This window comes from Balaenoptera musculus, chromosome 10 (assembly GCF_009873245.2).
Source record: "Balaenoptera musculus isolate JJ_BM4_2016_0621 chromosome 10, mBalMus1.pri.v3, whole genome shotgun sequence".
Lineage (NCBI taxonomy): Eukaryota > Metazoa > Chordata > Mammalia > Artiodactyla > Balaenopteridae > Balaenoptera > Balaenoptera musculus.
Window position 1 is genome coordinate 190,185 of NC_045794.1, and position 13,343 is coordinate 203,527.

The 13,343-nt window shown below is 49.4% G+C and overlaps 1 protein-coding gene across 1 annotated transcript in view; it reads left to right on the plus strand.

Annotated features, from left to right (window-relative positions):
- The window catches only part of MICAL3 (microtubule associated monooxygenase, calponin and LIM domain containing 3), a 155,130-nt gene that overhangs the window by 2,388 nt on the left and 139,399 nt on the right, over window positions 1–13,343 (plus strand). The window contains exons 2-3 of the mRNA XM_036865641.1: window positions 1,632–1,814; window positions 2,454–2,504. The gene's annotated coding sequence lies outside the window, so the exon portion shown is untranslated. The remainder of the gene's footprint in view (window positions 1–1,631; window positions 1,815–2,453; window positions 2,505–13,343) is intronic.

Here is a 13,343-nt window from a genome sequence, read left to right on the forward strand (position 1 = left end):
GAATTATCTAAAATGTTGAATTCATAGTTTGGATCCTTAGGTGTTTTCTTATTTGTCGTCCCATGCTAATCTAAGTGTACCTCATACCTCTTGCGCTCCTTTACTGATTCCTTCTGTAAATTTTAACTTAAAACTGCTTTGTGGTCAAATCTGTTTGAGGAATGCTGCACTCAGTCTCACCTTGGCACTCCCTGTGGTATGGTCGTGGGCACCGCGGCACTATCTGCTCCCTGGGACACCGCGGGCTCACTTCACCATGGTTACTTATTTTAGCCTCACCTCAAAATCCTTATCTTCTTATGAGGCAGATAGTGTTGGTCTCTGTTTTACAGCAGGGAGATGGGGCTTCAGAAGCCTTCCTTCACCGACCGAGGCCCAGTGGGGGTGGGTCCCAGATTCAAGTCCAGATCCGTGGACTCTGGAGCCCGTGCTCTTCACACAGGAGCTCCTGGCATCTGCAGTACTCGTCTTTTGAGCAGCTGTGTCCCTTCCGGACGGTGGGTTGAGTTTGTGCCCAGGTCACGGTCCCGTCCTCCCCCCAGCGTGCCTGCAGAGGAGACTCCAGGCTCGGGTTTGCACACGCCGGTCACGTTCCCCCTTCCCTCCGCCCAGCTTCATCCCACCCGTCCTCCAGGATCTCTTTCATTATAATAGTTAACTGTTTGTTGTAGTTAAGTTAGCTAAGTGTTTATTGAGTTGAATCTGTTAGAACTTTGTCATCTAGTCTCTACTTGCTTCTGAACTACTGTTGTCAGTAGGATTCTCTGCCAGTGATTCACCATGCTTTGGGCAGAGACTGTGTGTGTGTGTGTGTGTGTGTGTGTGTACTGCCCATCGGCCAGTCTTGTGGATCTATTGAGTAGATTCATCAAACGTCATAGCTTGAGTTAATGACATCGCGAATATATATGTTCTGCCTTTTCTGCAGTGCACGTAGATGCTGTTGTGATTGACAAAATACAAATTCATTGGAAAATGTTGAATTCGTAGTAGATTTCTTTTATTGTTAGGCATTTTTTTCAAATCAACAAGGTATTATAAGGAATGCCATATATCACATAATGATCAAAAAAGAAATAGTTGATGGTAAAAAGGAGTTATAACTGAAAAAAGCTGGAAACCCCTGGCTGTACCATTCATTTTGCAGTTATGTACTTTTTTGTGTTTTTAGTTATTTTGTGTGTTGTCTTAAGTGCTTAGCTGGATCCTAAGCCCCATGAGTGTGGGACCTTTGTCTTACACACCCTCTGTGCCCCTTGGTGTGCTTGCTCATAGTCAGTGCCCAGGAAGTGTTTTCAGATTTGGTTGAGTTCTTAGATCCTGTTTTCCCTGTTCCACTCTATTATTTTACTTCCTTGCGCTCCCTCTTGCTTTTCTTCTTCTGTCGAGTTGTTACACGTAGTGCTCAGCCTTCAGTAGTCTTCCGTCACTTAACGCAGCTGCCTGTCGTGCTCCAGCTGCACACTCAGCAAACATTAGGCAGGGCTGGGGCCCGGTGTGTTACCATTGAGTTAATTAGTTATTGAGCATTTTTACCAGGCATTGTGGAAAACGCTGTAGAGATGCATTCTCTCATTTACTTCTTAGAAATACCCTGTGAAGTAGGTACTATTTTCACCTCCATTTTACAGGTGTGCCAACTAGGAATTGGATGGCTGAGCGCGTGGCAGTCAGGATCCAATCTCTCTGACTCCCAAGCCTGTGCGCGGAAGCCTTCTGCTGTCTGTGCCTCCTGAGATCCTGCATGGTTGTTCCCCTAAGGAATTTTCCTTTGGGAAACAGAAACAATGGCAAACAATACTGCTTGGATATGAGTAAGTATGAAATTGTTTGGAACTGCGAAGGCGCCCAGAGGCGGAGGTGCTCAGGAAGGGCTGGGGGTGGTGAGGGGCTCTGAAACATGGCAGGGAGATGAGCACGAGCGGATTCAGGTGCTGGGAACCGCGTGAGCCACGTCCGAGTGAGAGGGATGTGCCCTGGGGTGGGGTGGAGTGGGGTCGCCAAACTGGAGGGAGGGCTGGGTTTCTTGGGGAAAGTGGGAGATGAGATCGGGTAACTCAAGCCAGAGGGACTTGAAATTACACAGGAGACATGATGAGGGATAATAAGTCTGTAGGTTTTTGAGCAGGACATGACAGGGTAAATCCTGTTTAAGAGCCACGAAGTGGGCAGCAGATGGCAGATTCCTCATGGCATGATGGTTCTTAATTCTTCCCTGCCTGTATGCCCTTGGGACCTAGTGTCACCTCTTCTGGTCCTGGGAACAACCATCTGTACAGAGGTCCCGTGTTGGCTGATCAAGCCGCCCTGGAGTGTGGAGAAGTGAAGAGTGTAGAACGTGGAGGTCAGAGACCTGGATCCGATTCCTGACCCTGTCTGTCCCTGTAGCTTACTAGCTGGACGAATTATCTGACCTTTCTTCATTCTTTTTTTCCCCCATCTGTAATTTGCAGATAACCCTATGATGACTCACAGGGTTGTTTCAGGATGAAGATCTAGCAGATGTAAGTACAGAGGCTGTTTAGTCTAGTGGTTCCAGACTTCCTGGGGTTAAGTGCCAGCTATATCATTCGCTGTGTGACTTTGGGCAAGTTACTTAACTTTTCTGTGTCTCCTTTTTCTTATCTATAAAATCAGCCTAAAAATTGTACCTACCTCACAAGGAGAATTAAATGAGGAAAGATAGGTAGCTGGCTCTTAAACATGCCTGGTGTGTGGTAATGTGATTAATAAATTGCAGCTGATATTTTTGATAGTATCATTATTACCACCATCACAGTACTTGGTTTGGAGTAGGGACTTTCTTTGAGGCAGGAGACCAAAAAATAAAGCCTCCCAACTATATGGTAAGAAACTACCTCTGATCGCTGTGTGGAAATGATGTGACTTCAGAGCTTCTCTTAAGCACTGAAATTATAACCATCTTGTGCCAATTTCAGGATCTTTTAGAGATCCCGGGTATTACTGAAATCCTTTAAAAAGTCAGCCATTGTTTTCTTTTCTTTTCTTTTCTTTTTTTTTTTTGGGAGAAGGAAGGATTTATTACTTGCAGCAAGTAAGGAGAATACTGGAGATCTTTCCCAAAGCAGTGTCTCAGTCATTGTTTTGTTTTGTTTTGTTTTTAAAATAAATTTATTTATTTATATTTTTAATTTTTGGCTGCGTTGAGTCTTCGTTGTGGGGCGTGGGCTTCTCATTGCGGTGGCCTCTCTTGCTGAGGAGCATGGGCTCTAGGCGCGTGGGCTTCAGTATTTGTGGCTCATGAGCTCAGTACTTCTGGCTCACGGGCTCTAGAGCGCAGGCTCAGTAGTTGTGGCACACAGGCTTAGTTGCTCCGTGGCATGTGGGATCTTCCTGGGCCAGGGCTCGAACCTGCGTCCCCTGCATTGGCAGGGCAGATTCTGAGAACACCAGGGAAGTCTTCAGTCATTGTTTTTTGATATAGGACTCTTGCAGTCGCAACACTTCTTAGGCACAGAAGTATTCCCCGTCTCTTTTTTTTAAAAAAAAGTATTTATTTATTTATTTATTTTGGCTCCTCCGGGTCTTATTTGCGGCACACGGGATCTTCATTGCAGCATGTGGGATTCTTAGCTGCAGCATGCAGACTCTTGGTTGTGGCTTTTGGGATCCAGTTGCCGGTCCAGGGATGGAACCCGGGCCCCCTGCATTGGGAGCGCGGAGTCTTACCCACTGGACGACCAGGGAAGGGAAGTCCCTCCCCTTCTCTTTTAAACAAAGATGGGGAGAGAGGGAGAGGAGAGAGAAGTCTGGATTTCCTCTGGCCACACAGTTGCCTCTGTTGGAGGACTTGCTACTGCAGGGCAGGGCAGCAGATACCTGCCTGTATGGGCAAGATCAGCTCTGCTGGATCTGCCCTGGGCATGGGCAGTGCAGAGGCCCCACAGTGAGCTCTGCGCCTGCTTTGTGCCCCTGCAGGCGGGACCTTTCTGTTCAGGACTGTTTCCCTTCCCCTCGACCCAGACCTCAACCAGCCACGTTTAGCTTTAGCAGGACAGTCGAACTCAGCAGCCTTCTGGCTGCTTTGAAAGCCCTCAAGCCCTGTTCTTGAACCAGCAGTTGTGTCTGAGTCTTGAATTTATCTGTGTGGAGCAATTCTTTCCTTTTATTTTATTTTTTTTAAACAAAAGTCAAATTGTTGGACCTTGTCCTTTGTAGATGAAGTGAGAGTTGCTTTCTGAGGACTGGTTCATACCAGAAACCAGCTGCTTTTAAGTTGCTGTGGATCTTTAAAGGGACAGTTTATTTGTGGATCCAATTCCCTGTCCACACAACCTGGGTGTCTGTAGGATTCTGGTGTAGGCTGGGACGGTGTTGAGGTGGGTGACGGCTGGCAGAGGCGTGAGTCTGGTTTTAAGACTTTCATCTCAGGTAGGGTCAAAGTCTTGTGGAGCTAATCCCTTTGACTCCCCTGCCCCCCATTACGGTTGGTAATAAGTATGGACGTGTGCCATGTGCAGAGATGGTGGACAAAACCCAGATGCACGCATTAGCCCCGTGGGCAGGTGATCAAACAGAAGAAGCCTCGTTTGAGGGCAGTGGTGTCTTACCTGGAGCAGTATCCTCCGTTAGCAGTTACTTTGTGAATCGCCAGAAGACTGGGCTTGTGCATATTTGGCCTCAACCGTGCAAGATCAAAGTGCATCAGAAGGATGTACAGGAGGACAGCCTGTCGGAGCAGGGCTGGCTGCTGCAGACCAGAGTGGCAGAGTGATACAGCAGACTGGCCTTGCTCCAGCTTTGCCCTCCTTGGTTCTCGCACTGGGGCTGAGGAGGAGAGGCGGGTTTTGGGTAACGACTGGCTCCTTCTTCATCCTTGTGAGGACACGGGATTCCAGCTCAGTAGTGTACTGCTTTGAATATACTCCACTTACAATGTCCTGTGGCTTGGGCTTAGGAAACCAACCTGCCTTTGCCTTGGGGACGCATAGAAGGGCGTCTCTGTGAGCACCTTGGTCGTCATTGCCATTGCACTGAAGAGTCTGTGAGGGGCTCAGAATTGCCCTGTGTTATAAATGCAGCGGAGAGGGGCCACATCCTTAAATACACCCCTAGGTACCTGACCCTCAGCTGGCTGCTCAGTTGTCTGGAGCCTGAGCATGTTCCCTGGGAGGCTGATGCTCAGTCTGTGGCATTTTGGAGTGTGGGTTAGGGTGGGAGGTGGCAGAAGAAGCTTTCACGGCTCCCAGTGCATGTGGCCGTGTCTTCAGCAGAGCCTGTGTGCCAGGTTTGTCGTGACCCCTGGGGCTTGTGGGGCACTTAGAGGGTGAGAGAGGGCTCAGATGAGTGAAAAGCCTTCCTCAGTGCCCGGGGGGGTCAGAGGTACTTCGAGCCCCCGCCCGTTGTCGTCACCTCCTCAGGCTCCCGCAGAAGGAAGGTGTGCTTGGCCGTGGCAGGGTAAGGAATGGTGATGTAGGCCCGTTACATGTTAACAGTGGTCTTGCTTTACTGCTTGGGAGATAGTTAGGAATTTTCAGATCTTTTCATCCATATTTATGTAAAACACAGGGAAGCAAAATAATTCCATGAAGGACTAAAGATGGCTGTCATTTCATCTCACGTGTGTGTGTGTCCCTAACAGAGTCTTCCTTTAAGCATTCTGTGTCTAAGAAAGTTGTAGATAAAATTAAGCCACTGATTGGGATATAAAGTATTTATTAGCCTTTCCACCCTTGAACAGAATGCAGGTAGTAAATAAAGTCAGCAGTTGGTTTGTATACCCTCTATAGCTAATCCACTTTGTTATTTCTTTCTTCAAAACGTCTTTGGAAATCGCTTATCTCCAATGTCTAAAACTACACCTGCCATAATTGGTGCTCAGTATTGTAAGGACTTTCCCTTTTTAGATTCCGGTTCCCATTGCTATAGTTCTAGTCTCTTCCCCCTTCATTTTATGCCCAAGTGACTGTCCAGGCCTCCTGGACATTGCCTGGCTGCAGTTCCATCCTCCTTGGTACCACCCTCCTGGCTGTGGCCAAGCCATCCTGCTTTGAAGGCTGGGCTGCTCGCTGCAAGGCCCCCATCAGCTGTCGTACCTGGCTTTGGAAGCCCACAGGGCAGTTGTCACCACGCTCCCAGTCCCCTGCATGCGCTCTGCTGAGTGCTGCCTCTAGCCTTGCCTGTGCCTCCTCTGTCTCTTCTCTGCTCACCCAGATCCTAACCATCCTTACTCCGATAGCCTGGCCACGCAGTATAGGAAGCATTTGCTTGTTTGCTCTCGTGCCTGCAGTAGTTTCTTCCTTAATTGGATTGTATGCTTCTTGAGGGTGGGAATGCTGTCTTGTCTGCGTGTCTCTTCCGGGGTCATCGTATGTTGGCCACTTTGTGAGCAGTCAGCAAACACTTGATTGACACGCTTACCATGATCTTACAGTCATTGGCCTAGAAAATAATCAGTAAGAAGCACTTCCCTACCTTTGCCCCATTTTGAATTCTTTTTTCTGTATGTCTTATTGTCTGTCTCAGGCTGAATGTTCAGGACAAGATTGTATGGATTTGGCTAGGAAAAGAAACCCCAAACAGTATGTTTTTAAAGGTGAATCTCATGGAAATGCCAAGTACCCTTTTGCTCTTTGGAAAGTGGGGTGGAAGAGGAGAGGAGTAGGTCTAGATGGGTGATTTGGTGATGGTGGTGATGGCACGTGTGGGTGGGGATGGAGGCCTTCCCTTGAGCAGGAGATGCTCTTGAATAGCTGAGGACAGGCACAGCCTGAGGGGGCATTTGGGGTGCAGACCCTCCAGCGGCTGCTCTCTTGTTTTCCCCTTCTTGTCTCCGTTCTCCCACCTCCACCCCCAAGTCTGGGCCGCCTCCTCTGTGTTGGAGGTGATACTGCCTCCTTAAGTGGCACAAAGTGTGGGGAAGAGACTCTAGCAGTTGGGGAACGTGCTAAGGATGTAGACCTTCTCTTTATCAGGAGCTCCACTGAGCTGTTCTGGACCTGTTCATGGTTGATAAAGGAGCAGATTCTGTGGGTGTGAGACCATGTGCCCATCTACTTAGCAAAGGGTCACGGGGCCAAGGGTGTAGGAAGCAAAGTGGGGGTGGGGTGAGAGGCTGGATCCAGGGTCAGCTCTCGAGCGTGGGGGAGGGCCTCTGCCAGGGGACCAGCTTCGCCAGGTGTGACGCTCCTGCGCAGCGAGTTGGCCAAGGGCTTACTTCGTCTGTGCGTGGGCTGCCAGTGGGACCCAGCAGGAAGGAGGTTTATGTATTTGTTCTTTTTTTATTTTAATTATTATTTATTTATTTATTTATTATTTTTGGGGGGGCAGTGTTGGGTCTTCGTTTCTGTGCGAGGGCTTCCTCTAGCTGCGGCAAGCGGGGGCCACTCTTCATCGCGGTGCGCGGGCCTCTCACTATCGCGGCCTTTCTTGTTGCGGAGCACAGGCTCCAGACGCGCAGGCTCAGTAGTTATGGCTCACAGGCCTAGTTGCTCCGCGGCATGTGGGATCTTCCCAGGCCAGGGCTCGAACCCGTGTCCCCTGCATTGGCAGGCAGATTCTCAACCACTGCGCCACCAGGGAAGCCCTGTATTTGTTCTTTATTTATCTTTTCAGCTCCTCAGGCTCTCTTATTCTCATACCTCATATTTTATCCATTAGCAAATTCTGTGAACTCCACTTTTGTATTTTGATCCGGAATCTGACCACAACCTATAGTGATACCGCTTTAGCCAAGTCACAGTCATCCATCCCCTGGATTTTTGCAGTAACCACCAAACCGGTTTCCCTGCTCCCCCCCTTGCACCCCTAGATGTATTGTCAGCAGCCAGTGGTCCTCACAGTGGCCTGCAAGGTCCCACACAGTCTGTTGTCCCCTGGCGGCACTATCCCACCTCCAGTCTTGCGTGCTGTTCCCTTGCAGGTAATCCCAGACCAGTCTGGGTGACAGCAGCCACCCTCCCCAGCCAGCACCTCCCGTTCTTCTCCCACACTGCGTTTTTCCTCCGCAGCGCGTGTTTCCCTCTAAGCAAAGTGGGCGTTTGCTTGCCTGCTGTCTCCCCCACTAGAATGAAAGCTCCTTGAGGACAGGAGTGTTTGTCTTATTCACTCTGGTCCCCAGTGCTAGGCACGTGGGGAGTGAACAGCAAATACTTGTTGGCTTCATTCTCATCCATTTGTTCTGCATCCATTATGTTCTAGGAGCCAGGCTCTGGGGCCCACAGTGTGCAGACACACACACACTGAATAAGACATGCATCCCCCCGCCCCGCACAGTGGGCTCACTGCCTAGTGAGAAGCAAATGATGAAGTAACGACAGACAGCATAGTGGGAAGGCAGGGAAGGAGGGCCGATAAGCCTCTGTAGGAGTAAGGATGGAACTGACCATGCTGCACAGGGTAGGGCGGGGGGGCCGCGAGCTGCCCGGACCATCTCTACCCTGGACATGAGGACCACTTACCTGGAGCCGGTCTGCTGCTCTTTGTGCACATCTTCTTTTCATCTTTTCCTGTGAGGCTCAGAGAGGATTGCCAGCTGCCTTTTGCTAATCAGTCAACAAATAGTAAATGCTCTTTTGCATACAAAGTACACTTCTAGACACTGGAATACTAGTGGGTCTTGAAGGCAGGGAAGGTGTCCTGAGTTTTTTCATTTTCATGTCAAATGAGTCCATTTCCTGTAAACTGTCCTTATGAGGTCTGTCTTACATGAAGTTAATTTTCTTTTTTTCTATACTCTTTGCAGGGTTTTTCCTCCCTTTATTGATCTATGTTTGTTTTTCTGTCCTAGAAGGATTCCATCCCTACCAGGGGGGAATTTATTTCCTTAACCTACCTAATACTTGCAAAAACCATCCTGCCCTCTCCTCCCTTCTCCAAAGGGTAGGCAGTCATTGTAAATCACGCATGGTGCAAAATGGGCCGTAGGGCCAGGGCCACCACCACCTAAGCCCCCTTCTCATGGTCCGTTCTGGCCCTGCTGGTCGCAACGTGTTGGTGGTATGGTCCTCTCCACGGATGGACAGTTCAACTTGACCTTGGCTTTGGGGCAGAGGAGTGCGTCTGCTCCATCTTTAACGGGAGAAGAGGGTGAGGTTGGGCCAGCAGGGGAGGCACCTTTGCGGGGAGGACACTTTCCTTCTTCTATAACTGCCTCTAGCCCTTGTTGTCTCTGACTGTTAAGCGTTTGCATTTTGGGGAACATAACACCACGTGGACTGAGCACCTAACCCGAGTAAGGGTGTGTGCTAGTTGGTGAGTTAATGGACAGAAGGGTTAGAGGTCTGCTGGCTCTGCGTTGGCGGGGCTTTTCTGCAGGAGGTGGTAGTAGATGAGCTGGCCTAAAAGTGTTAGAAGTTGAGGGTCATGGGGTTTGCATAATTTTAATTGGTGATGAAAATCTGTAGGTGAATATCACCCAAGAGGTCAAATCATGCCACCTCCCTGGGTCGGTTTATCCTGAGAGTTCAGTTATGGGTAACGTGGAATATTTAGTTGCTTGGGGATGAACCTTCCTTCCTCTTAACTCCGAGAAAAGCTCTGCTCTTTTTTAGTAGCAGGGCTTACCACTTAGGAAAGTCCAGCCAAAGCCGTTCTGTGTAAGTGGCCCCGTTGGAGTCTGTCCTGTTCTCCTTGCAAGACTGTGCACAGTTCTGTCTCCTTCAGAGCTTCCCTTAGTAAATAAAGGTTAGTGTATCCATTAGGGTTAGTTTCAAAACTGCTGGGAATTGCAAAATATGACTTAAACATGAAAGAAGGTTTTCTCCATTATGTAAAGAGGCCTAGAGGTCGGAGGCTCAGCCAGTAGCCGTTACCATGGTCATCAGGACGTTGCCTCCTTCTGTCTAAAAAGATAGAAGTTCTGGCCCTATTAGCTGCAGCATGTGGTCCACTCCATGGGTTGACAGGTGAGAGTTTAACTGACCTAACTCCACTGCCCTGGCACATGATTTCCATCCTTTAGGTTACCTGGTGGTCAGACATGGCTGCTGGAGCTCCAGCCATCATATTTCTGTTTCCACGAAAAACACGAAACAGAGGAAATGAAGAGAAAGACAAAAAGTTGCTCTCCCATGTAAGACAACTCCCTTAAAGGAGTCTTTCTGGAAGGCTCACACACCTCTGCTTATATCTCATTAGCCAGCACTTAGAAAACATGGTCACAGCTAGCTTCAAGGGAGGCTGGGAAGTGTGGTTTTGTACCATTGCTGGCCCTGATCAAGTTGGGGTTCTGTTGCTAAGAAAGAAGGCTTGCTACAGTGAGTGTGTCTGAGCTCTTTGCTGTAGCTGGCATGTCTCACATGAGTGTGCCCTGCTTCCTGCAGACGTCCGGAGGGACAGTGATTCTTTCTGTGGATACTGACTGGCTGTCCTTGCGTCTCTCCTTCCAGCTGAATGATAATCCAGTTGCAGGAGTCAGTTGGCATCCTGGTGGGTAAGAGGGGCATGTATTTCTGGAGGTGACGTCTTAGTTGGCAGCAGTGGCAGCTCAGGCCTGGGCACACCTGGGAGGTTGCTGTTCTTACATCTCGGGACTCTTCCTCCCCTCCCCTCCCCGAACCCTGTTTTGTTTAGAAGCTGTGATCGTGATGTGCGACCCCTCTTGGCTTCGCTGTGTCACTCACCGTTGCAGGTCCTTGGAGGAGTGGGTGCGACGTCAGTACAGTGAGAAGCTGATGTGTGTGTCCCTCTGCGGCTGTGTCTCCTAGGATGTCAGGGTCACAGAGGACACACTCAGGAGTCCGTCTTCCTGCTTATTTCTTCCGCCTTGCACGTACACATCCACAAATACCACCTAATGGTCCAAGGTTTGGGCTTATGACTAAAAATCTGAAATTCCTAAATTCTCTGGACCCAAGTCCTCAGGAAACCTGGATCCTATGCTCAGCTCAGTGAGTTAATTAGAGTTCTCTCAGATCTTTTCCACTTGAAATCCTCAGCAGCTCTGTGACGTCAGCTGGGGACTTTTCGGGCAGGAGATGTATTTCCACCTCCCACCCCTGGCTGAAGTTGTCTAGGAAATTGTCCCTGACACATTGAGATGCGTAGCAGATTTGCGTTGAGCTGTCAAGAGAATTGTGGGGTTCATCTTAGAAAACGGTGCTCTCAGCAGCTTGAGAAAGTGTTAATTTGTAAAAATCAAACTAGCATATTATGGGATGCTGATAGGTGGGAATCACTGTGTGAGTGAGCGTAGGAGGCTGTCTTGGCTCTTAGATTTCGGTTGGTTCTCAGCTGGGCGCCTTTTTAGATGCCGTCTGTTTCTGCTGTACTAGCTTCTCCCAGTGCTGGTCTGCCTGCTAATCCCTGGCTGTACAGGACAGAAGGAAGGCTCCCTGTAGAGAGGGGTGGGTGGGCATGTCTTCCACAGGAACGCAGGGATAGAGAGGGGGCGGGGGCGGAGCAGACACACTGTGGCATGGGTTAGGGTGGAATGGGGTTAGGGTTAGGGTTAGGGTTAGGGTAGGGTTAGGGTTAGGGGTTAGGATTAGGGTTAGGGTGGAATGGGGTTAGGGTTGGGGTTAGGGTTAGGGTTGGGTTAGGGTTAGGGTTAGGGTGGAATGGGGTTAGGGTTAGGGGTTAGGGTTGGGGTAGGGGTTAGGGTTAGGGTTAGGGGTTAGGGTTGGGGTTAGGGGTTAGGGTTGGGGTTAGGGGTTAGGGTTAAGGGTTAGGGTTGGGGTTAGGGTTAGGGTGGAATGGGGTTAGGGTTAGGGTTAAGGTTAGGGGTTAGAGGTTAGGGGTTAGGGTTAGGGTTAGGGTGGAATATGGGGCTGCAGCTGCCAGTCCCTGTCCAGTGCTTGTCTCTCCGAGAGGTTGAGACTTAAGTAACAAAACCAGGATTTGAATCTGATTCTGTTTGACTCATGGCCTGTGCCCTTAACCATGTCACATAGCTGCTGCTTCCTCTTTATTTCGTTCATTCAGCGAGTGTCTGAGTGCCTCTGTGTTCCAAGCATGGTTCTAGGTGCTGGAGACGATAGCAGCAAGCCAAATAAAGAAAAGTCCGTACCGTCGTGGAGCTTATTTTATAGCAGTGGGTAAGTTCCCACCACCTTTCACAGTCAGTTTCCTAACTTGATATTTTGTATGAACACCACACTTCTTCCCCAGAGTGTTCCTTGAATGATTTTTCTTTTTCTCAAGCACTAGAACTAGGGGTTTCTTGTTTGTTGGCTATTGGAATATTGATCCCTCCCGCCCCCTGCTCCCAGCATCATAACTGGTTATTGGGACAGCTAAGACACAGTGCCTTATTGGAGGCCTGGGGCTCAGGAGGTCACCCATATCCTGGGTCCGGCTGTGCCTGTTATTTCCCTTCTTTCCCAGGGAAGGGTGTTCCTGGCTTACATGGAGTTGCTTTGTGTCCCCCACCCCCATCCCCTAGTTGTTGTTGTTGTTTTAAATTTATTTATTTGGCTGCGTCAAGTGTTAGTTAAGGCACGCCGGCACGCGGGGTCTTTCATTGCAGCGCGCGGGCTGTTCGTTGCAGCACGCAGGCTTCTCTCTAATTGTGGTGCTCGGGCTCCGGAGAGCACGGGCTCAGTAGTTGCAGTGCATGGGCTTAGTTGCCCTGCGGCATGTGGGATCTTATTTCCCCAACCAGGGATTGAACCCGCATCCCCTGCAATGGAAGGCAGATTCTTTTTTTTTTTTTTTTTTTTTTAATTAATTAATTTATTTTTGGCTGTGTTAGGTCTTCGTTTCTGTGCGAGGGCTTTCTCTAGTTGTGGCAAGCGGGGGCCACTCTTCATCGCGGTGCTCGGGCCTCTCACTATCGCGGCCTCTCGTGTTGCGGAGCACAGGCTCCAGACGCGCAGGCTCAGTAGTTGTGGCTCACGGGCCCAGTTGCTCTGCGGCATGTGGGATCTTCCCAGACCAGGGCTCGAACCCGTGTCCCCTGCATTGGCAGGCAGATTCTCAACCACTGCGCCACCAGGGAAGCCCTGAAGGCAGATTCTTAACCACTGGACCACCAGGGAAGAGGGAAGTCCCCCCTCAGTTGCTTTTGAGGGCTGGTGTCAGAGGTTCTTGTGTTCAGTTTATTTTAGGTGGTCACGTTCTTATTTTTTTCCACTGGAGTCTGGTTCAGGCCTTATGGATACAATAGAAGGTTAGCTGAATGTTTTTGTCTGTCTTCAGATCAGGTTGAGGTGCCTGGAGACAGATGACTTCCCTTCTATAGGAAAGAGGAGGGAAAATGTCACAAGACTACTTTCCACTAAGAATAGCACATTCGTGAGATCTCTTGGATGCAGGTTTTCGAATTCAATTTCCTGACGTGAGGCTGGAAGGCAGAGTCCCCACCAGCATCATCCTCATCTCCAGGCTTTATTGAGTATTTTCTGTGTGTCTGGCACTGTGAGAGGTATTTTACATACGTTCCA